This window comes from Dermacentor andersoni, chromosome 5 (genome assembly GCF_023375885.2).
Source record: "Dermacentor andersoni chromosome 5, qqDerAnde1_hic_scaffold, whole genome shotgun sequence".
Taxonomy (NCBI): Eukaryota; Metazoa; Arthropoda; class Arachnida; order Ixodida; family Ixodidae; genus Dermacentor; species Dermacentor andersoni.
The window spans coordinates 29,100,716-29,125,014 of NC_092818.1; the positions used below are offsets into that span (position 1 = coordinate 29,100,716).

Below are 24,299 nucleotides of genomic sequence, written 5' to 3' on the forward strand. Positions count from 1 at the left end.
GAGAAGGCGTGCCCTTCTTTCTTATGCATCCTTTTATACCCCAAAATATTGTTGGTAAGGCACCAGCAGATTGACCGAGAAGGCCTTCGGGGACTTTTGGTATTTCTTTAGGCATTTCTCCGGGTGTTCGTTGTTGGTAGAAGGTAATGGAAAACCGTAGAGGGTATCTAGAGTGAGCAAGGAGGAAATTAAAGAGAGGGGAGAATATTGCATGCGCAGATGGGGAGGAAATAGGGTCGCGCCGGGTTTGCTGGCGATGCTGATGACGTCATGTATATTGGAGGAACATAAAGGTGATGGGATGTTATTGGACGAGGGCGAGCATCGTCCGCGTTCTTTCAACATGATTAACGCAGCTGGGTAACCGGAAAATAGCAGCTGAGTTCGATCATGATACAGAATTCGTAAAGCGTTTTTTTCCGAACCTACGCGGATTTTGTTGACCATGGCTGCCGGGTGTTTCAGGCATAATGCCGAACACCTCATGCACACAGAAAAACAACGACATAATTACGTGCCTGATTCTCGGTTTGAACGTGGGTCCCGGTGCTCGGTCGGACGGTGCTTTAGCCATGAGGCTACAATGCCACGCATACTTGTATCGCCCCAAGGCCAACCACCTCTTTGAAGTTATTGCCGCGCGTCGCACTGAGGAACTCACGTGCGCATGCGCGCGCACCAGTTTCGATAAGAACGGAGGAACGAAATGCGACCAAAGCCTAATTAGCTCCACATACAATCCAAGATGTGCGTCGCATTTCCGTATATTTTTCTGGCACTGCTGACCACATTTATGGGAAATGAAATATGATGCATTTGTGGGCAATATAATATGATAATGGTGGCCGAAACTCGCGCGCAAGAAATGGAACGATTCTCCCAAAACATTAAAACAACTTGCGCGCTCGTGTGGGGAACGGAATCAGTGCTTATCGGTTTCAAATCGAGTACTAATTTGCGCGTGCCTTCAACTGGGATCAGTTATCATCATCATCAGCCTGGCTACGCCCACTGCAGGGGAAAGGCATCTCCCATGCTTCTCCAACTACCCCGGTCATGTGCTACTTGTGGCCATGTTGCCCCTGCAAAATTTCTTAATCTCTACTGCCCACCTAACTTTCTGCCACCCCCTGCTACGCTTTCCTTCTCTTGGAATCAGTCCGTAACACTTAATGACCATTGGTTATCTTCTCTCCTCATTACATGCCCTGCCCATGCCCATTTATTTTCCTTGATTTCAACTAAGATGTCATTCACTCGTGCTTGTTCCGTCACCCAATTTGCTCTCTTCTTATCCCTTTAACGTTACACCCATTATTCTTCTTTCCATAGCTCGTTGCGACGTCCTCAATTTAGGTAGAACCCTTTTCGTAAGCCTCCAGGTTTCTGCCTCGTAGGTGAGTACTGGTAAGACACAGCTGTTATATACTTTTCTCTTCAGGGATACAGGCAACCTGCTGTTCATGATCTGAGAATGCCTGCCAAACGCACCCCAGCCTATTTTTATTCTTATTTCAGTCTCATGATCCGGATCCACGGTCACTACCTGGCCTAAGTAGATGTATTCCCTTACCACTTCAAGTGCCTCGCTACCTATCGTAAACCGCTCTTCTCTTCCGAGACTGTTAAACATTACTTTAGTTTTCTGCAGATTAATTTTTAGACCCACTGTTCTGCTTTGCCTGTCCAGGTCAGTGAGCATGCATTGCAATTGGTCGCCTGAGTTATTAAGAAAGAAAATATCATCAGCGAATCGCAAGTTACTAAAATATTCTCCGTTAAATTTTATCCCCAATTCTTCCCAATCTAGGTCTCTGAATACCTCCTATAAACACGCGGTGAATAGCATTGGAGAGATCGTATATCCCTGCCTGACGCCCTTCTTTATTGGAATTTTGTTGCTTTCTTTATGGAGGACTACGGTGGCTGTGGAGCCGCTATAGATATCTTTCAGTATTTTTACATACGGCTCGTCTATACCCCGATTCCGTAATGCCTCCATGACTGCTGAGGATTCGACTGAATCGAACTCTTTCTCGTAGTCAATGAAACCTATGTATAAGGGTTGGTTAAAATCCGCACATTTCTCTACCCCCTGATTGATAGTGTGAATATGGTCTATTGTTGAGTAGCCTTTACGGAATCCTGCCTGGTACTTTGGTTGACAGAAGTCTAAGATGTTTCTGATTCTATTTGCGATTGCCTTAGTAAATACTTTGTAGGCAGCGGACAGTAAGCTGGTCGGTCTATAATTTTTCAAGTCTTTAGCGTCCCCTTTCTTATGGAGTAGGATTATGTTAGCATTTTGCCAAGATTCCGGTACGCTCAAGGTCATGAGGCATTGCGTATACAGGGTGGCGAGTTTTTGTAGAACAATCTCTCCACTATCTTGCAACAAATCTGCTGTTACCTGATCCTCCCCAGCTGCCTTCCCCTTTTGCATAGTTCCCAAAGCTTTCTTTACTTCTTCCGGCGTTACATGTGGGATTTCAAATTCCTCTAGACTATTCTCTCTTCCATTATCGTCGTGGAGGCAACTGGTACTGTATAGATCTCTATAGAACTCTTTATCCACTTGAACTGTCGCATCCATATTAGTAATGATATTGCCGGCTTTGTATCTTAACGCATACATCTGATTGTTGCCTATTCCTAGTTTTTCTTCACTGCTTTTAGGCTTCCTCCGTTGCTGAGTTGAATTCTATCCATGTTATCTTCCTTATGTCAGCTGTCTTGCGCTTGTTCATAAACTTGGAAAGTTCTGCCAGTTCTATTCTAGCTGTAGGATTAGGGGCTTTCATACATTCGCGTTTCTTAATCAGGTCGTCCGTGTGCTGCGATAGCTTACCGGTATCTTGTCTAACGAAGTTACCACCGACTTCCATTGCACACTCCTGAACGATTTCCATAAGATTGTCGTTCATTGCTATAGCACTAAGGTCCTCTTCCTGAGTTAAAGCCGAATACCTGTTCTGTAGCTTGATACGGAATTCCTCTTCTTTTCCTCTTACCGCTTACTTCATTGACCGGCATCAATTGTCATAAGCTAAGAAAAATGTTGCGTTTGTCCCCGGCTGCAGAGTATCCTCGACCGCACGCACGCCTCCTGCACAACCCCCTCCCTCCCCTTTCCACCTCTATGAACAGCCTTCCTCTAGTGCTAGATCTAGTTGAGCAGTGCGCACGATCCGTATCGCTCAAATTTGATGTGCCGGGGCACGCAAAGTACTGCGGTGACACTGAATTCTTTTTGTTAGAAGTGTGGCTCTCAGAGACGCGAGCGGTGCGCAGTCAACCTTGCTGCAAAGCGACCAAGGGCAGGCCTCGAGCTCCACTCGATCCGCCGTGCGGCGGAGCGACGCCAGCGCACTCACCTGCCTGCACGAATGTTGTGCGCGCGCACACTAGCGCACCCGCGGAGCGGCTGTGGGAAAATACTGTTAGAAAACACCAGTTCGTGGGGAGCGAGCCGTAAGTAAAATCCCTCAATCATTTAAAAGTACCGCCAGGCTTTGATCCAGCCGACAACGCCTGCGATAGGCTGATCGGTGACATGTGACCTTGCTCCGCCCCTTTGACGCCATGAAAGTTCCTGTGCGCCGGGCGAAGAGCGCGCGTTTCGCCTGTTGTGCTTTGCACATCGCTGCGATAATTTCGTTCCGGGAGGTCGGAAATGCCTTGTTGCTGTGCGGTTGGGTGCCGAAACCGAACGAAGGATGGCAAGAAGTTATTTTGCATCGCGCGCGGCAACCAGAACCTAACCAGACGAAAAGTATGGCTACACAGAATTGCACGGACGGACTTTGAACCGTCGGTAACAGCACGACTATGCGAGGCAAGTAACATACAACGATACAAAGGTGCCATAGAAAGCATACACGTGCGTGTGTCGATCGGTGATAGTATTTCACTCGCGTGCATGAATGTTGAGGGCCGAAGTTTGTGGAGATTATTTATTTTAGTTCGCTGTGAGCCCGCTGAATAGATCGGCATGACCTAGGATGCGAAGGACCGAAATGCCTTGTTGCTGTGCGGATGGGTGCCGAGATCAGATGGAGGACGACAAGAAGTTATTTTGCATCCCGCGCAGCAAACAAAACCTAACCAGAAGGTAATTCTGGTTGCATAGAAATGGACGGAAAGACTGAACCGTCGGTAACTGCACGACTATGCGAGGAAAGTAACGTAGAGCGATACGAAGGTGCGAGAGAAAGTACACACCTGCTTTGTGCAGAGCTGCAGTATTATTTCATTCGCGCGCATGAATGTTGACGGCCGAAGTTTGTGGAGATTACTGATTTTAGTGCATTACGAGCCCGTTGACTTAGCAAGTGCAGTATGACCTAGCATGCAAGTAAATAGTGGGGCAGAAACGCATTAACTCGCTGACAAATATCCGCATTGCGTTACGTGCGATAAAAAATAAAACTCAGCAGCGAATTCTACTTTTACACTTTCCTGTGTTTGTGCGCGCGTTGTTAACTGCGCTTTACAACATGTCCAAAATGTAATTTCCAATATCCTAATCGTATTTTGTGCATTGCATATGTGAATAAATATATTGCTAAGTGCCTGCATTACTCTGTTTTTGAAAACGAATACTGCATAGCCACAGCTACTGGCCGTCAAATATTAAAGCGTAATACAGTATATCAAAGTACATTACATACAGCTGCGAGCTCGTTCCTTCCAAGTTTTTCCCTTACACTCGAAGATGTTTCTGTAATCGGCAATGCCATTTTACTGATGAAAAACACACAACTGCAAATGAACATAAGCAAAACACCACAAGCGATGCGCGGATTGCCAGCAAAACACAGTGCAGTAATAGCTGGGTCAATCCGCGTGCGTTTCGTATAAGGGCCCTCTAATTCTTACGGGGATTTAGCGGTGCACGGAGGCGAAAAGGGATAAACACAACAATGCGCGTCATGATTCGAGTTTACGCGGCGACGTCGCACGGTTCACGAGAACAGTCAACCACATTCACACACGCGCACACACTACGCTCGATGTTGGTGTGCCGCGAGATCAGATCGCGCTGGCAGCCCGAACACGATCGAGGAGACACGCTGACACGATCCATACCACCTCTTCATCATGTCACGACAGTTGCACTTGCTCGTAGCATTGAACCACAAGACACAGCAGTCGTCGTGTAATCGCTACACGACAGACACACTCAGCGACAAGAAGACTGTTGGCGCACTCGTTTCCACAAACACAGAGGATGTTGTTTAGTTGCCGTGAGGGTCGCGCGCTTTGAGAATCGCACGTTTGAGCGACGTTATGTCGAAAGTTTTGCGGTCCAAGCGACTGTCAGCCTTCATTTTTACACGACTTCTTCGTTCATTGCAAGCGCTATGTGTACGCAGCATACTTACATGCAAAATATTTCACAGAGCATACGGGATTAAGCGTAAGCAATCACCAAGGCTCGCGCGGTGATTGAGCGTAAACGAACGAAATGTAAACACGCGGAATCGAGGCGATCAAGCCCTCATTACGCTCGCTTGAGCTATTTTCTTGGAGCACTTATCTGAAATTAAAGGACTAAATTTAGCAGTTCGGGTCCTTCTTTCGTTTTTCGCCACAATCAGGCACCAGAAGGTTTTATTTCCGGGCGTATGCAGATATTTTTTCACCTCACGAATGCCGCGGCGCCGCGGTTTAGCGTGGGCGCCGTCTGCTACAGGAACTTCCTAGGTGGCGCGCGCGGCAGATGCGCTACCTTGGAAATTATAGAGGGGCCTTAGCCGTAAGCGCTCATCAGCGGCACCTGGCCGAATTTTATCCGAAGCCATGGAGGAAGGAAACTAAGGAGAGGCCCTACCCCCTCCGCGCGCTAGGAGAAAAGTGTGGCGGAAATGACGTAGTAGGTTCTCATTTTTTTTGCTGCTTTTTTTTTTTTTTTGTATGGCCACGCCACAATGGCGGCGTTGTTATGGTTTTGAGCGCTCACACGTGTTGCTCTGGTAGGTTTCGGGCCGTGGCAAAGGCGCTGAGTGGGCGGGTTTGCGTTAGTCATCGTGTCTTGTTGCGCTGTGTTACCTGCACCCTGCTCTGCCAGATGTTGCGCGAGCGCGCGCACTCCGCGCGCGACACCACGCGCAGCGCGGCGTGGTTTCGCGAAAGATGTAAACAAGAGAGGAGGGTGGCCCAAAAGGCGGAGCATCGCCATGAGCAACGCCAAATTCCGGCTTCACTTTTGCTTCACAAGGAGTTACGTCAGGGCCTCTCCTTAGTTTCCTTTCTCCGTGTGCGAAGCATATTACTAGAGCTCAACCCAGCTCTTCAGGCGCGGCGGTGTCGCCTTCAATACCACGTGACACCGTGACGTCACGACGGAGGAGAAACGGGGCTCAAACTCGCGCCGTCGCCTTCAAGGCTGACCACGTGACACCATGACGTCACGACAGAGGAGAAACGGGGCTCCAACTCGCGCCGTCGCTCGCGGCGTCGCGGCGGCACATAAGCAGCTGCGCTTGTTTCTAGGTGGCTTTGGCTCAACTCTTGCAAGATGGGCTGGGTGGGAATCGAACCAGGGTCTCCGGAGTGTGAGACGGAGACGCTACCACTGAGCCACGAGTACGATGCTTCAAAGCGGTACAAAAGCGCCTCTAGTGAATGCGGTGTTGCCTTAGAAACGAGCTGTTTGTAAGGCTCAGGCGTGCGTCGCTTGCTCAGGCGCACATTTCGTTGCCGCGCCGAACGCTGCGTTGCTCGACGCTCACCGCGTCCAATGCGGGGCGCGTAGTCGCTGCGCCGTAGCTCATTGTCTTACACCCCTTGGCGGGTGGACGGGAACGCTGTCGCGTTCCACTCTTGAAGGCGAAGCAGAGTAACGCATGAGTTGTTTCTTCGTCTAGCCGAACCAAATATAGCCAAGCAACAGCAGTTCACCAGGCTAAACAGTGGTTCAACAACTAAAATAAAGGCTAGTATGCTTCGCATCCTGGGCTTAACCTTAGCTAAGCCACAGCCATTTTTTTTTTCAACTGCAAAGTTTTTTTTCTAAACCCGGGCGCGGGTTTTATTTGTACCTTCGTGCTACGGTCGAGTCGACGACAATTTTTCCATCTTATGAATCTTCCCACACTAGCGAGCTTCCGCAGAACTGATTTGCCGATTTATGACCTCGAAGTTTAATAGAATGTGGCATAAATTTGTAAGTTTGAAATAATAGAACCAGAGTTTATAAATATCTGACTCTGCGCCCAAAATGCATATCGCAGTGTGTAAGTGCAATATACTTCAACTGTGCAAATGTAATATGTTTATCTGCTGCTTAGGAGCGAGCATTTTTTCAGGTAAGCTTTTGTGAAAGCCTCGTTAAGTTAGTGTAATAACTTTGAGCGGCGTTTTATACATAAATTTTTTGTACTTTGCATGGATTATTAGGTGCAGTTTGCAAATTTAGGACTATCATTCTGTTATTGCAGATTTGCAGAGTTGTAATGATAATATTCGAGCTTTAAATGGAATGGCTATTTTTGTTTTTTTCTTGGCGCTTTCACCAGTTTTCGAGGTTGGTGACCATAGGTCGGTGCAAAAAAAGTTAGGGGCGTGCGCATATCAGAATTTAATACGAATGCTTAGCTTCGAATGTCGAATCGAATATCAAATAATGATATGCACATGTATCTATTAGCAAATCGGGTTAACTTGTTATGTTGGAACATAGCATTTGGATTGATAACGTTAAAAAGCGACTAGTAAGCCATTACGGTAAAGCACTATGTATTTGGCTCATCTTAAAAAAATTTAATAATTTCCACTAGCTGTCCTCACCAGCCTGTGCCTTATTACGCCGCCTAACATGCCCGTAAGCTCTGCGGAATCGGACCCTGTGCTTGTCGTCACGTCCTTCATCGCGCTTGCTGTCAAGCAATAAGCTCAGAATTAGGAATGGTGCTGTAGAAAAAAAAGTGTTCTCCCACTATTGAGAGGCTGGCCTTTTCGCAATATTAAGCATTCAATGGATAAGTGTGCTTTACAGGCGAAATTTCGCTTGCGACACCACCCTACGCTTCCAACGCAGGGGCTCCAAAGCCAAGCAACTGTCAAAATTTCTGTAGCAAATTGCAGACTTGCAAACCTTATAACTCCTGATGACCGGAGGTTTGAGCTTCATGATTGAGCGAGCTTTATCAAACGCCCCTCGAAAGACAAGCGTTCCGCCGAGCTCCGCGTCTTTGAACACCTGGCGAGAGGGTAAATTCAGCTCCAATTGCGTCTTGCGTTGAGAGACAACGGTCCCATCTGCGCACGCCACGAATGGAAGGTCGAATAATGGCTTCTTTCTTCTATCCAACAATATCAGAGCATGGCGCGTGGGTAGCAGAGTTACAAAGGTGTTAGCGATATTTTTTTTTTGCATTTTTTCGATATATGTATGCAACCTCACGTGCGGCTTTAGCAAGCGACCCCAATACTGACTGACCTGAAAGACGTTTCACGTTAAATGTCTGCTTTACTACATTTACTAGATTTTAGTTTCTTTTAAATGCAACAAGCGTAGTCATGTCATAGGCAGTGATTGCTGAGAACAACATTTCTGCGTTCCCGTTTGTAAGCATACATACAAAACTTTCTCATGCTTCGGATGGGAAGATCCAGCTAAATTCATAGACGCGGTGAAGCGCTCTGCATCGTATATACTACGCTGAATCAGTGATATGTGCAACGTGTAGGTTGCGGCTTGTTTCCTGTTTTACAATAACTTCCGCGGTTCGCATTTTGCGAAAGCTTAGCTTTCGAGATTGGTTTCTGTTACTCCTACGGAGTTTTCGCTACGGCGCGGATTTGCCCTCCACCTATTCGATTAGGCTGATTGTATCTAAAAGATGTTAAAATTAGCTTACTGCAGCTAGCAGACTTTTCTTAAATCCCTAAAATTTGTAGCATCAATAGCTAAAAATTGCAGATTATAAAAAGAAACCAACCTGTAGGATAAAGCTTAGGACCCCGTAACTCAGCAACAAAAAATACTACAATTCTGCAAACTGCGCCCCATAGCCCATCTAAAGCGTACGCATGTGATGTATTGTACACCACCAATGTATAAAAGTATATATTTGTTCGTATGACTTTTGCAAAGATACCGTAAACCTAGTAACATTTTGCTGTAAGGGGTAACTTCATATAACACATTTATTCGCTTCAAATAGCCGAGGAAATGCAGTTTACAGAATTGCGATATCTGTTTTGGTGCTGAGTTGCGGATTTTAAACCTTGTACTTCTATTTTATTTATTGCTTACGTACTTTCGGCCATTTTGTAAAATGTTCGGGGTCGTAAGTTTAAGTTGCGCTTCAGTGTAGTTAACCTGTAAAAGCAGCAAGCGGCTATAATTTAGCCTACTAATTATTGTAATCTGTTTTGTTCTTGTTCAAAACCCCTCTCCTTTGCAATGCCTCTAGTCTTGAGGAAATTATAAATATAAAGAAAACTAAGAAACAGTCGGTAGTACTTAGCTTTCCCCCTTAAATGCGATAACTTACAATATCAGGTAAATGTAATTCAGTTCTTGAGTTTAACGTTCCAAACCCACCACTTGATTAAAGTGCGCGTTAGTTGAGGGCCCCCCTGGTATTGATTAAGTCGCAGCTAAAAGTAAGCGAACATTTTTCGACTTCCCCCCCCCCCCCAAATGAAATGCAGCAGGCATGGCCGGAGCCCAGCCTGCAATCTCGAGTTCAGCATGCATGTGATCTGGGCTTCCGCGACGGGTTTCAATCTAATCGGTTCGGCGGTTACGTAAAGGGAGCATTTCTGCTTTTCTTGTGTAGCTAAAACCTCGTTATAGCGAGACACATATGACACGAGAACTTTGTTATATCCGATATTTGTTATGTGCATATATGCGCACATTTGTTCCACGTTAATGTCTGTCAGAAGCATTTCAGGTATACTTTGCTATATCCGATTGTTTTTCACATACGTGTTCTTTATACTGTGCTCAGACTGTTTATTTGAACAGGAAAATCGGAGTTAGCGCCAAGGTAACAATTCCTTCATAATGGAAACGTCAGGGTATACTTTCGCGTTGGTTAGCGACAGCCCATAACGCTGTCGTGGCTCGCAGGTCGTGAGCATGGTGGAGCGCTCCGACGAGATCTCCTTTCGCAACCGGTCATTGCTGGTCAGCTTCATGGTCAACTTGGAGGTGACGGCGTTCATCATCTCGGGCATCCTCGCCGTCGTCAGCTTCCTGGGCTTCGTCGGGGCGCTCCGCGAGAACGTCTGCTTCCTGCGCTGGTACATAAGGGGCCTCACAGGGATGGACTATTTCTCCAAGCTCCTCGTCGTAGCCTGCCTCGGCCTATTTTTAGTCAGTACCAGCGTGAGTGCGCACTTTTTTTTAGGGCGGTAGTCATTATACAGACACTACAGGGGCCTACGCTAGGTCATATACACCGTTGTGTTGCTATCATGCGAGAGACGCGCAGTGCATTTAGCCGCAACATCGAGAAATCCACCTTCACGCTCCGCTCAAAATGCCCTGCATTAGAGGCAGGGCAGTTTTTGGCCACCTACTGGCATATGTCCACAATCCCTGGTGTTCCTGCGGGGCAGCCGTGCTCGTGCCTCATCGTGGTGCATTCAGTGGTCCGAGGCAAATGCGCACTAAATTTGCAGCCACGAACTATGACGCTGTTGCTCCGGTCTCATATCGTGCACTATCGAGGTGCGACCACTTCAGTTTCGCTGGCGGCGCTCCTCATCCCTCCAGCGTTCTGAAGCGCCCGGTACTCGCCCGGACTGTTTCTACTGTACCGCAGCACCTTCCTCGCGTGCCACGCCTGGTCACTTTGTTGCCCACCACGTAGTGCCCTACACCCACGGAAGTGCTTCGGGGGAACGCTAAATCTCGTTATTGGTTTGGACCATTTTGACGTTCCTGTGAAACTCCTGATTTTCGCGATAGCGCAAACTTTAACCTGTGCACAGCGTTTCTTTCTTAGCGAATTCCGTTTTGCCTGCCTTCGAAATATCACTATAGAAAATTACGTGTTTCTATTCACTTTCTGTTGCCATCAAACGAGAGTGTCGATTGAGATGCAATTGAATATGCATTAATTCGGCAAGGGTTGGTCTGTCCACTGTCTCACTGAGCAAACTGGGCCAATCTCGCAAATAGCATAATCGAAAATGGACTGATCCGGGAGACGGTTTAATCGAATGTAGTGTCTTGGCGGGCCAGCCCTGTCACTAGTGCACGACATATTCGCTATCGCGAGCAATGCAATGCGGTTGGGAACGTGGGCCGGTGTTGGAGGCAAGTGCATGTAGGTGACGACCCTGGGTCTGCTGTCGCCTTGCAGCAACTCACGTGCAGAATTAGAAGCCTTTTGCATGTTTCTGCGGAATCGGCGTCGGTTTCTCGCCGAGTACACACTAAACATTTTAACACCCTTAAGGGTGTAAATCAGTTTGTCGCCAGACGAACACCCTAAGGGTGCTGTTGTCTACACCCTATAGTTGGGGTGCAATTATAGCACCCTAGAGGAAGGGTGTCCAGCAAAATAAATTTAGGGTGTAGGGGTGCAAGTCCATATTAACGCCCATCTATGTGGGTGTTGGAAGGGTGTACATCTTTTATTTCTAGTGTGTATGGAAGGCAGGTTCGGGAGTACACGCCTTCAATTACTACTATGTACAGCGATCCACGCGTAACTCTCGCGTGTGCCAGAAGGTTCAAGTTCGGCTACCAAACGCACCATCGAACAGCCGGCCTTGAAGCCTCGATGGGCACACACACACCTATACGTGTGGATCACATTACATATTAGTAATTCACGGTGTATATTGCAAAACCTGTCTTCGCTGCACAAATACAACCTAGCAAATGTCACTTTTGAGCATGTATATCAACACCAACGGTTATCACAATTTCCAGATCCACATAACATGCAACACAGACTAGTACGATATATGCTGCATTTTCCAGAAAAATGTAAATATATTTATTGCATGCTGCAATACAGAGTACAATATATACATAAATAACACGAAATATAAACATGCACAATCACCAAATACATCGGTAAGTACAAGAACATGTACATTTCCCACAAAGGTATCTAAAATATATGTATTGACCAAATCTGTTATTAGAGAAGAAACTATGTATAGCAGCACTGAAAGAGCCTGAGTTGACCTCGCAGTGTTTTGGGCCACATAAAGGAATAAATTTTCAGTATAAGGCTCAATGAACGAAAATTCAAGTTTTGATGCCTTGAAAAAAAAGGGACATTGCAAAGGTGAATTAGGGGAGTAATTGAAATGCAGAGCAAATGCACGAGGCACCTGTTACGTTGTACACTAATGTAATCGCAAAGCATTATGAAAAGTTTGGAAAGTCGATGTAAGCATAACCGGCCAACATTTTTTGGACTGAAACAATAGTTTCCAAGCATAGACGTGCTTTAAGTGAGCTTTAAGCCAGCAGCATTATCGCTAATTTTCTCTTTCCAACAAGATTACTTGAGCACGAAAAATACGTAGAATTTTTAGTGCCTACATAGTTTGTCCTCTTTTGAGAATCGAGAGTTCTCTGTGCTAAAAGTGCTGTGTAGCAGCTTTTCTGACTACAATTCCAGTTTCTCTAAATTTCTGTCTTGTAACCCGAAGGCACTGGTACATATACAATATGCACTTTGAAAATAGGTTCTTTTCTTACTATAAATCAAGAGTGAGTATTCCACATTTACTATTGTGTGGGTGCAAGGTGCAGTAGAAGGCCTGATAAAAGCAAACCACTGTTCATTAAACGATTTTGCTGAGCACGAAAGGTGGACAGTGTTTTAAAATACATAGTAAATTTCTAAATTATTTGCACTAGATGCAGTAATACAAGATTAGGGCTTGCTGCAGCATGTGAGTATGCAAATTAGCAAATATGGTTTAATAAATTAGCCATAGTTTGGTTACTAAAAGAACACAGGCACAGGCAGTCATGTAAAAGTTAAATATCACACTGTTAACATTTGCCAGCAAATGGTCGTATAAAACATTATAAATATACTGAAAAAGGTGCTTTCTTGGGATAGTTGGCAATTAATCCGAAAAAATTACGTACAGCTTGAATTACAAGGACTGCGAGAGACGACATTGACTGCGCTGACTTCCAATAATATTTTATTGCGTTGCCACATTGTGTGTATGTATACAAGAGCGGGCATGCGGAGAAAATGAGTCACAAGGGGCGTCTAACAGCAAGTCATTGTACTAAGGACGTGGTCACCTGAAAAAAAAAAAAAACATTACAATTTCTATCTCTTGAGATACAAGACTTCACTAGGGTCAGCGTGATAGAGGGGGCAGTAACGCACACACTACCCAGTTTTCTGGTGAAATTTGCTTCTATAATTTCCCGGATGACCTGTTAGCTGTGTCTCACTAGAACTTGCGTATTTTCCAAGAGGGGCTCGCAGTCACACTTCCGGGGCAACGGATGCCCAAGTGGCCTTGAACTGTGTTATGGACGTTATAGTGCTCTCTTAAACGATCGTTTAGGCACCTGCCTGTCCGTCCAACATATTTGCTGCCTCAAAATAGGGGAATATGGTAAACCAAACTCGTTGCACATATCGCAGAACGTTTTCTGTGCCCGAAAGAGCAAGAACTCTGACGTGATTTGGGTGCGTTTACACACTTACAGAGCTTTGCCAGCTTTTCCGGGGTTGAGAAAAGGCCTGTGATTCCTGGAGGTTGCCGAATCTTTTTTAGCCTATCGGAGACATCATGCACATACGGTGGCACTGCGAACCTATGTCTTTCAACCGGCTGGTTCCTTGACTGAGCGGGCTCATCACGGTTTGTGCCCCTCAGGAGCTGTTCCACTATGGCTGAAATTAAGGCGAAAGGGTAGTCAACCCTAGAAAGGTGATCAACCTGTGCAGCAAGACTATGTTGCATCTCGTGTGAACAAGATTTATTGAGGCTGTTAACGAGGCAAAACTTTTAATACCTCATTTAACGAGCTTTGAGTGTGCAGAGTTAAAGGGCAAGAGTGACTTCTTACTTCTCAGTTCGAAGCACGAGCCTGAGATCTACAAAGCGCGAGGAATCATCAATGGGGACCTCATGCGTTAGTTGTAGAGGCTTTCTTAAACATCTCCAAGACTCCCGAAGCAGCAGGCTCGAAAGCGTGATCAGTGCAATCAATGAATACCACGTATTCATTCACAAACCTGCACACTTTAACAGGAGACGCATCTAGGTGACCTTCAATATTGCAATCATGATGAGCTAGATAAATATAACACAGTGGCGGCGCCAGGCATGATCCTATACAAACACCATTTATTTGTATATTGTGTAGGATCATGCCTGGCGCCGCCACTGAGTGATATTTATCTAGCTAATCATGATTGAAATATTCAAGGTCACCTAGATGCATCTCCCGCTGCCAAAGTGTGCAGGTTTGTGGACTACTACATGGTATTTATTGATTGCACTGATCATGCTTTTGAGCCTGCTGCTTGGGAGGCTTGGAGATCTTTAAGAGCTGCAGCCTCTAGAACTAACAAATGAGGTCCCCATTGATGATTCTTTGCGCTTTCTAGATCTCAGGCAGTGACTTGCAAATAAACAGGTGGGCTAGTGCTTTGAACCGAGAAGTAAGAAGTCACTCTTGCCCTTTAACTCTGCACATTCAAAGCTTGTTAAACAAGGTATTGTAAAGATTTGCCTCGTTAACAGCCTCAATAAATCTTGCTCACATGAAATGCAACATAGTCTTGTTGCACAGGTTGATCGCCTTTCTTGGGTTGGCTACCCTTTGGCCTTAATTTCAGCCATAGCGGCACAGCTTCTGAAGGGCACAAAACGTGACGAGCGTACTCAGTCAAGGAACCAGCCGGTTGAAAGACAGGTTCGCAGTGCTACCGTATGTGCATGATGTCTCCGATAAGCTAAAGAAAGATCTGGCAACCTCCAGGAATCCCAGTCCTTTTCGCAGCCCCGGAAATGCTGGCAAAGCTCTGTAAGCGTGCAAACGCACCTAAATCGTGCCAGAGTGCTTGCTCTGTCGGGCACAGAAAACGTTTTGTGATATGTGTAACGAATGTGGTTTACCATATTCCCGTTTTGAGGCAGTAAATACGTTGGACAGACAGGCAGGTGCCTAAATGATCGTTTAAGAGTGCACTACAACGTCCATAACACTGTTCAAGGCCACTTGGGCATTCATTGCCGGGACTGCCGCTGCATGCCCCTCTTTGAAGATACGCAAGTTCTAGCGAGACACAGCTCACCCGGTACATTATTGAAGCTTATTTCATCAGAAAAAATGGGTAGTGTGTGCGTTAGTGCCCCCTCTATCACGCTGACCCCTAGTGAAGTCTTGTATCTCCACAGATAGAAATTGTAATTTTTTTTTAAGTGACCATGTTCTTAGTACAATGACTTGCTGTTAGAACACCCCTTGTGACTGCCTTTCATTTGCTGCGCATGACCCTTCTTGTGTATAAACACACGATGTGGCAACGCAATAAAATATTGTTGGAAGTCAGCGCAGTGTATGTCATCTCTCGCAGTCCTTGTCCTTCACACTGTACATCATTTTTATACTGAACAGTGAATATTAATTGATTCAAAATTAGAAAAAATATAGTACACATCTGAGCTGCAAGAATGCAATTGATACAGCAAATGACGTTTAGCTTTCCAAAAGAAAAAAAAATGTTCACGTTTAACCCCGAGGTGCAGGGACTCCATTCTCTGAGCATCTTGACCAATAAATGCAGCACATGGCATTGCTGGAATCTTGCATCCTGCATTAGCAAAATAAGAAGAGAATCATGAGAGTTCAGTCTGTGCAATTACACATGTGCACTGTGGAAAATTTGATAAGGCAACAAGCTCTTGAAAGTAACAAACTTAATTAATGTGACTGGGAACAATGAACAGCTCAGGCAACTGGGCAAGACAGGTGAAAGGTAGGAGAATTTCTATTTTGCAAATTTAGGAATTGCATTTACTGTGAACACTAAACCACTATGTCACTGAATACAAGGCACATACAGCAGCAAAAGCAAATAAATTTACAGTAGCCTTTTCACCATAGAAAATGAGAGTGAATAAAATTTAAGGACACTACCAATGACATCTCTCAACAACAGAAATTTGTCCAAGAGTGTGTGACCTTAATATAAAACATGAAATATATTGACATGAAATGTGCAATATATCTCTGCATTACACTTTATAAGTACTGCAGCTGAGAACCTTACGGGATATGGCACATTAAGACTGACATGCACAAGACATTAAAAAATGGCTGTTTTTTCACAACATTATTACACTAGGAGACAAAGAGTAGTTTTACAGAGAGTGCACACAAAATGAAAATGAGGGAACCCCCACTGGCATTCTTATTTGCCCTGTAATACATGCATCCAGCCCAACAATCTCCAACCCCCCAATGCAGTTTATTAGACCGTTTCTGTATTTCTTATTTACTAATTTAGTAAGAATTGACATTTCGGCATACTTTCCTTGAAAATTTAGCATGTGTTAACTATTTATTTAGAGCACGCCCCTTTCTTTCAATGGGTTGGCTTGGCAAACGGTGACAAGTAGTATTCTCAAAAACCATAAGTTTATTTAAACTTATGATCCTTCGTCATGCTCCCACTTTCTACTTCATGCTCTAAACTGTGATACCCCTCCTAGGCAGTTTATGTTATTCTGCAAATACATACATGGTCCGTCTTTGTGTAGCCTCTCAACTAGAGCCTGAAATTTCTTGTCTCCTAAAAAAATCATCTTTACCGCCCAAAATATATTGCACGGTTACCCCTCACTTGGGGGGTGGGGAGGGATTGTATATAAGTGTTCACATATTCAATGAACCTCAGAGCCACAGCCATTTCTCATCCTGTGTTGCCATTACCAGCATGAGTCGCAATGGTTGTAAATTGGCTACCCGCCCTCTCCCGCCTAAAAGTACATTTTGCCACATGGAAAATGACCACAGCATTGCATTTGATTGAATGAGTCCTCCTGTGCATGTTTTATTCTCGTCTTGTAATGGCTAGGTTCAACATGGTCAAGTTGTCTGAAAACTGCCAAGCCCCAACCAATACTTTGTGTAGTTTCAAAATTATGAAACATTAATTTTTCAAGACTTGTCCCAAATTAAGCATGAGGCAGATTTTCATGATGCAAATGAGGAAAGGTTGTGCTTGGTGACAATGATAGGCCTGCTATAACCTACAAAACTGTGTGAAATGACATATGCCAGCAATTTTCATGAGCAGCTAGCTCAGTACAAGAAATAGGCGCAATGCCTGCGGAAATGTTTTTTAACACCCATGAGAGGTCCTAGTTTCTTGTAATTTCTTCAAATCCCTTGCAGTCTAGATTGCAATCCGGCACATTTTAATTTGTATTTGAAATAAAAACAGCTCAAATATTAAGGTTATGAGAATTATACGGGATTAAATTAAAGGTAGAAGAGTAATGCAACGAGCAAATAACAAGCTCATTGCATAGACTTAAGAAATATTCCTTTCCTGCAAAAACATCGGTAGCAGGACGGTCATACGAAATTAGCACTGAATGCACAATAAAGAATATCATGCTGGAATGCCCCCATCTGTGAATATTCTTGCACAAAGAAAATCTTCATTATGAAAGGCCATCACGAAAATGCAAGTGTACGCTTTGGATCAGCAGTCATACCTGCAGTATGCACTACAATCGGCAATATTTAAAAACATACACAACTGCATTTGATATCAAGCTTAGGCCGCCAAGGAGCCAGAGTTTTCAATTATAACTTGACTTACTATATTAAACTACACACCTATATCTACTTACAATGTTGTCTTCCCATCTGCTTCCTAGAAGACATCAACCATCTGCCTGAAAGCGAACGCAAGTGGCTTGCTCTTGATGGAGGGCACCAAGGCTGGGCATTGTGAAATTGATGTTATCATCTGCATGACCTGCGAGAAACAACACTCTAAGATAAATGCTATTAGAATGAAAGACAAGATCACTGGCAATGAGCCTCATTTTGGTTTGCGCGAGAAAAGCAAAAAATATGGACTTTGCGCTCCTTACTGAAAAAGAAGCAAGCTTCCTTCCAGATGTTGCAGTCATGCATTAAGATTGTCACACAGCTGCATGTTCGTATGCTCATATGCTGCTGTCGCTACTGTGCCAGCATGCTTTTCATATCTTATTATTTCAAGTTATATTGATAATTGTGTTTTCTTGCCAATTTTTGGCAAATAGCACCAGCAAAGAAGTAGCTCACTTACACACACACGCACGCACAAGCCTCTACCACATGAGCAGCTTCCCACGCTTGACACACCGCATTTTTTATCCTTTGACACTCTTACTGCTAAAGCATAAAAAAGCCTTTGTGTGACCAACCCCAAACTCCTCAACCTACACTTCCAGCTTAAACACTTTCTCGAGAGCCAGGACAAGCCTTCTAGCTTCCCCAGTGCTCCAAACTGTAGTTACGAATTTCAATAGGGCTATAGGCGACAGCTCTCGAAGGGCATGCAAACTACCCGGAGATACCTAAAGCTTGCATATGATACCTCTAAAGCGCAACAACACTTCAAATTTTCAAAATGCATTAAAGCTCCTGAAGACAACTGCTATATACGTAGGACGGGGGGTCTCGTATAACCTGCTGTTCACAATTTCAGCGGTTGTCTGCATCAACGGAAATGTGGGCTAACGGGAAATTCACGTCTTTAAGATCAGATTACTGTAATGGCGAAACACACTACCAGATTTCTTAATCATTCATTTATGCTCTGGATGTAACGTTCCTTTTAGAATAACAATCAAGGATATCGATTCATCAGGGCAGAGACGGGAGAAAGGAGGAAGCGTATACCTGACGCCTTCCCACTGATCCTCCTGAGAAACAGCGCCTCATACAGCAGTTGTCCAGGTTGGCTTGAAACCAAACTCGGCTTTCAGGCGGCAACACTCGCTGCACCAAATTGGAGGAGTTTTATTGCGAGTAAAACTCTACCGGCCTTATGCAATACATGCGCACGCACACAAAACGCACTCGCGCGCACACAAATATACGCACTCTCAAAGCGCAGACACAAAAGCGCGCACGCGCACATTGATAAACACAAACAAGCACACACACATGCAGGCAGACACGCTAACACGTGCACGCACACAGAGTGACCTACACAGAAACACGCTCACAAAACACGTACGCACTAGACACACGCAAGCACGCCGGCCCATACAAACCGGCATGTGTGCGCGCGCAAGACGCACGCAAGCACACACACAGACACAGACACACACACACAGACACACACACACACACACAAAGCGAGCTGAGCTGAGCGCACGCACAGACACGAATCGAGCCGAGCGCGCACACACGCACAGACAAAGCGAGCCGAAAACATGCTAAAGGCGCCCAGCAAGCAGCAACAGCAGCACGCGACCGGATCAGGGAGAACCAATACCGCGCCAGTTCTTTCGAAAGGTGGCAAAGTCAGTCATCCTTTTTCTGCGCGACGCAAAAGTGGTCGACCACATTTAACTTAAGTGCGAGCGACAGTATTACAAGAAGCCGCGCTGAACGCACAAAGGAATCACATCTATGAACGTTCAAGCGCTGAGAAAAGCGTAACTATGCAGGCGCATCACGCTCGATGTAAGACGGGGCGCGATCGCGGTAGTTCGCAGCTGCTCTTTCTCTTACATTAGTGAATTATGCTACGAGATCACAGTAAGATACTTCTAGAGCGAACAAAAACACGTAACCCACCAAAGGAATACGAAATAAATGGGCACTTGCCTGAATATTTCCATTATGGCAGTACTACCGTCCGCCGACACATGGCACGTTGCAACTGCTCGTCTCAGCGTCCGTGGATCCATCTTCCAGTGCGTACGAACGCTTTGCTTTGAAGTGGAGCACGAGTAATACACAAAGCACGGACCACACCTTTTTCTACACCGCGCACAAAACTAATCACACGTTTAAAATTATTTCACACAGCGCGAGACGCGAACGCATTTCACGTAGCTAAAGAATGCAATAATGGCGTAGCTTCCGCCTTCCCATGGTGCCGCGCGCCGAAGTGACTGCACAGCGCTGCCCGTCACTTCCGGTCGCTTTTCATTGGGCAGGGGGCGGGCGCGCAAATTGAACGTTTATTCTGGCAGGTTTCCTTGCTCGCATGCGCGGCGGCCGCATTTCGATGGGGGCGAAATGCGAAAACACCCGTGTACTTAGATTGAGGTGCACGTTAAAGAACCCCAGGTGGTCGAAATTTCCGGAGCCCTCCACTACGGCGTGCCTCATAATCAGAAAGTGGTTTTGGCACGTAAAACCCCATAATTATTATTATTATTATTGCTCGCATGGCCGCCTGTTTGCTGCTGCTTCGTTGTGGTCTCCAACTAGAGCGGTGAGGCGGGTAGTTGCTACTAGGTTTCGTGCCGAGCATCTTTTTTTGGGGGGGAGCGCAGTCTGTGCTGCATGACTGAGGGTACAGTACACAAATCGGGACCGTGAGCGAGACGATCGGCGCTCTTCTGCTGGTGCAATTAGATTATTCGCTTCGTCCGAACGAAGCAACCTTGCGAGGTGACAGCGTAGTTACAGCGATATCCTGACTCGATAAAGACCCTCACATCTTGGTAGTGCGACAGCGACGCGTAAGCATTCATGAGGCGACTGAAGAATGCGTTTGTAAGAGCGTATGCTGTGGATAAGCAATTACAGCTTTGACGACACCAGCCCCTAATATATAGGCTGAGCCTTACAAACTGTGTCCGAGGATGCGCTTAGAAGCCAGACCAGTAGCTTAGTAAAACTCTGAATAACTTAGGCAAGGTACGTGGAGATTCGGATATGAGAACTTCCAGCGTGATCTCGCCGCTATAGATGTCTTTGTTATGGCTTCACCAAGCAAATTGTACGTTGATGCCATTGTACAGCAGAGGCTCGTCTAATAGCACGTCGCTGTTTGTTCAGCAATGTATCCAGACAGCTTCTTTAATTTCGCCACTTTTTGTTGGGCTTTTAAGGGCACCGAAATGTTCGTGCAGAACTGTGCAAGTTGCTCGCGCGTTTTCATTCTGCTACTGCAGTTTGTCTTAGAAGTGTTTAATTGTATGATAATATAATTGTGAGCACAAAATATAGTGATAATTAAATTGTAAGTGAAAGTGCGTACATTTTCTCGATGATACATTTTGGAGTGGCCGTCATGCCAGTAACATCAGAATCCTAGAAAAACATCGACAGTCACTTAGGAATGCGAAAACTTAATGACTTCATGGATGTGCACTTGCAATTATCACGTGACCGTGATACGTCATACATTGTCACGTGTCCTTCACAATTCTACCTTCATCTGCCGTAATCCACCTTGCTACAGTTTGTACGAACCTTAACCGAATTTATTCCACCCTAATTCACACTATTTACCCATTATTGCTCATAATTAACGTTGTTCTATTTACTACCTTCTGTATCACTACTGACTTCATACAAGACGCTGATGACGTCACATTTTATTGCTTTATTATACATACTTTCAAGGCCTAGTAGACAGAACAGAAAGAAGGGGTGAAAGTATACAATATTTGCAGTGCAGGGCAAGAATAGAAAATTAAACTGTAAGACACTTTGAACAGCGATGTTGAATTAGTGGTGTCACAAATTGAGACTGTGGAGGCGGGAAGGCGGTTCCATTCAGTGGCTGTTCTTGGCAAAAAGGAAGAATGGCACATCAATTTTGTGTTGATGGTCGATGCGAGATGAGATATAACTTGGTGTGGTGAAATATTTTCTTTAAGAGAAGGGTTAGAGTACCATATTCTATGAAAAATACACAGACGAAGGTACCTACGACGTAACCAAAGGTCAGGTTGACCTAGTTTTCTTTTCATGGACGTGACGCTAAAATGACGTGAATAATTTGAGAGAATAAAAAGGCGGCGCGGTTCTGAATGCTTTCTGAATGCTTTCAAGGGAAATGACAAGATTGGCATGTGCAGGGTCCCGTATGGATTGTTGCTGCGGAGAACTACATCTTTCCTACCTGAAATGCCATAATATGCTTTATCATTAAAAATGAAATACCTACACACATTGCTCAATGCGTGGACGTGTACACGTTACTTAAATTTATGCATCAATGCGTTCAACACCCTTCAGTCGACGATTTAACACCCTTCTTTTAGCAAAGTCGCACCTTATGTGTAGTATACACCCTTGTGACAGGGTATTTTGATCGGAAAGGGTGCTAAAAGGGTGTGGACATGGGTGTATATGCAGAACGCACCCCTCTTAACACCCATAAGGGTGTAAAATGTTTAGTGTGTAGACGTAGATATAGGTAGATCACATGGCTGACGCAACGGAGAGGGAAACCATTCACAACAAGTGTCACAATATCGTGGATGAATTTGAACTGTAAGTAGTTGCGTAGTGGTGCTGGTTTATTCGTCATAAGTGGTGTTCGGATAGTTTAACATAACCTTAGAGAATATGTACCAACATTTCGATCCAGAGACGCGATTGATCATATCCTTGGAAGGGGCGCAGACGCTTCAAACCCTAAGCGTTTCGTTTAGTACTTAGCATTTACAGCAGTACTTTCAGTTCACTAAAGCTTTGTGCGTGTCCCGGCATTATTTTAGCTTAACAAAGTATGCGAGCCGTACATCGCGTGAACTAGAACTGGGTGATTGCACGTTAACCGCAAGAATAATTCAATCACTCAAGACGAAGCTTTGATTACATGAGAAGCTCCTATCTTAACACATGCATCGGCGAAATCATTCTGGTTGGCAGTTGATGAGAGCTGTTGTCCTAAAGAAAGGTTAAAATATATAGATTGGAGCGAACAATTTCTTTGTTAGTTGATCAATGATTATTCAAGAAATTGTTGAACATTGCAAAATTATGGAAAGAACTCAAACATCAACCTTGCACTCAGCAATAAAAATTATGTAACTTATGTAATTATGTAAACAGCGCTTATTGACACATCTAAAGCGGACAAAATTTACTGTATGCACCACTCTACAAAGTACCACTAATTTGTTAATAGAAGTTTTGCAAAGCTTTCGTAAATACTGTAGCATTTTCATGTAAGTTGTCAACTCGTCTATCAACTTGGTCCGCTTTAGATACTCTGCCAATTGCCATCGACAGAAATGCGACATCTATTCCTTGTGTGCACATGTTGTAAACATTGCTCGTATATGTTTACTTTCTCCATTTCCGACAGTTTTAGTAAAACTAAGGCTCCGAATCAAAATTATAGTTGCCACATTCGTTCGAATTCAGATTTATCTCCTACAACATGCTTCATTCCAATCAGCTCAGCAGTTGTCTCATGAGAATATTTCGGGGTTTACAGTGTATTAGAATATGAAAACGCTAGTTTGCCCCAAGGAAGCGCTTTCTTATCAGAGAAGGGCGGTCTGTATGAAGTGGAGAGGCCTAGTTGCAAACAACAGAGAATCAGTGTTTTCGTGTTTTTTCGACGCGTGTCGCTAAATTAAAAATTAAAAAATCGCTAAACTTTCTTTACATTTTGCCTCAACGTCACTAAAACTGTCGCTACAGTTGTCGAGGCCGTTTTACAGAATGTGAGTGTTTTGAACCACTATAACAAAAGCTAACGTAGCGTAAATCATTTACCAAAGCTTTTCCCAATTGTCTAGTGTCCTAGTGTCCGTGCACGTGAGGAATAAGTTACAGCTTCGTCAGACAGGCGAAGCATTGATTGCGATAGCATATTATTAGACGGCTATGAGAAGCAAGGTTAGTCGTTCTGTCAGCTACAATAATTGCTGTAAGCATTCGCTTACTAACTGAATTAACAAGCATGGCGGCACGCGTGGGCAGGCAAACATTAGTACATCTCATACATCTCGACACATCTCGATCATACATGTCGACACATCTTAATATATCTCGGCACTCAGCGTCAAAACGCTGTCGTGAGGAAGCAGGGCAGCAGCAGCGAGCGAAATTACCTTGGTGCTGCTTCTCGCTTCAACGCGAGCTCAGCTGCAAGAACACAGTACACAGGAAGGTATCAGCACTCGGCGCGCCCACACTCTGTATCCACGGGCCAACCATAGCTTTTTTTCACGATAAGCCCGCGCGGTCGAGCTCAGCCGCACCATAGGCAGCCGCCGCCGAAGTACCCCCCCCCCCCCCTCTCTGCTGCCTGCGCGCGCTGCAAGACGGCGCACTTCCTCCCCGCCTTCCTCCTTTGCGCACACGAGATAAAGCCACCATGCTTCTCGGTTCTTCT

At 45.0% G+C, this 24,299-nt stretch overlaps 1 long non-coding RNA gene across 1 annotated transcript; it reads right to left on the reverse strand.

The window, feature by feature from the left end:
* Nucleotides 1-15,325: 15,325 nt before the first annotated feature.
* LOC140218327 (uncharacterized) lies at nt 15,326-19,006 on the reverse strand. Its single transcript, XR_011894595.1, has 3 exons — nt 18,875-19,006; nt 17,833-17,960; nt 15,326-15,782 (listed from the first exon to the last, which is right to left on the reverse strand). It is a non-coding gene; the product is annotated as an uncharacterized lncRNA (long non-coding RNA).
* Nucleotides 19,007-24,299: the final 5,293 nt, after the last annotated feature.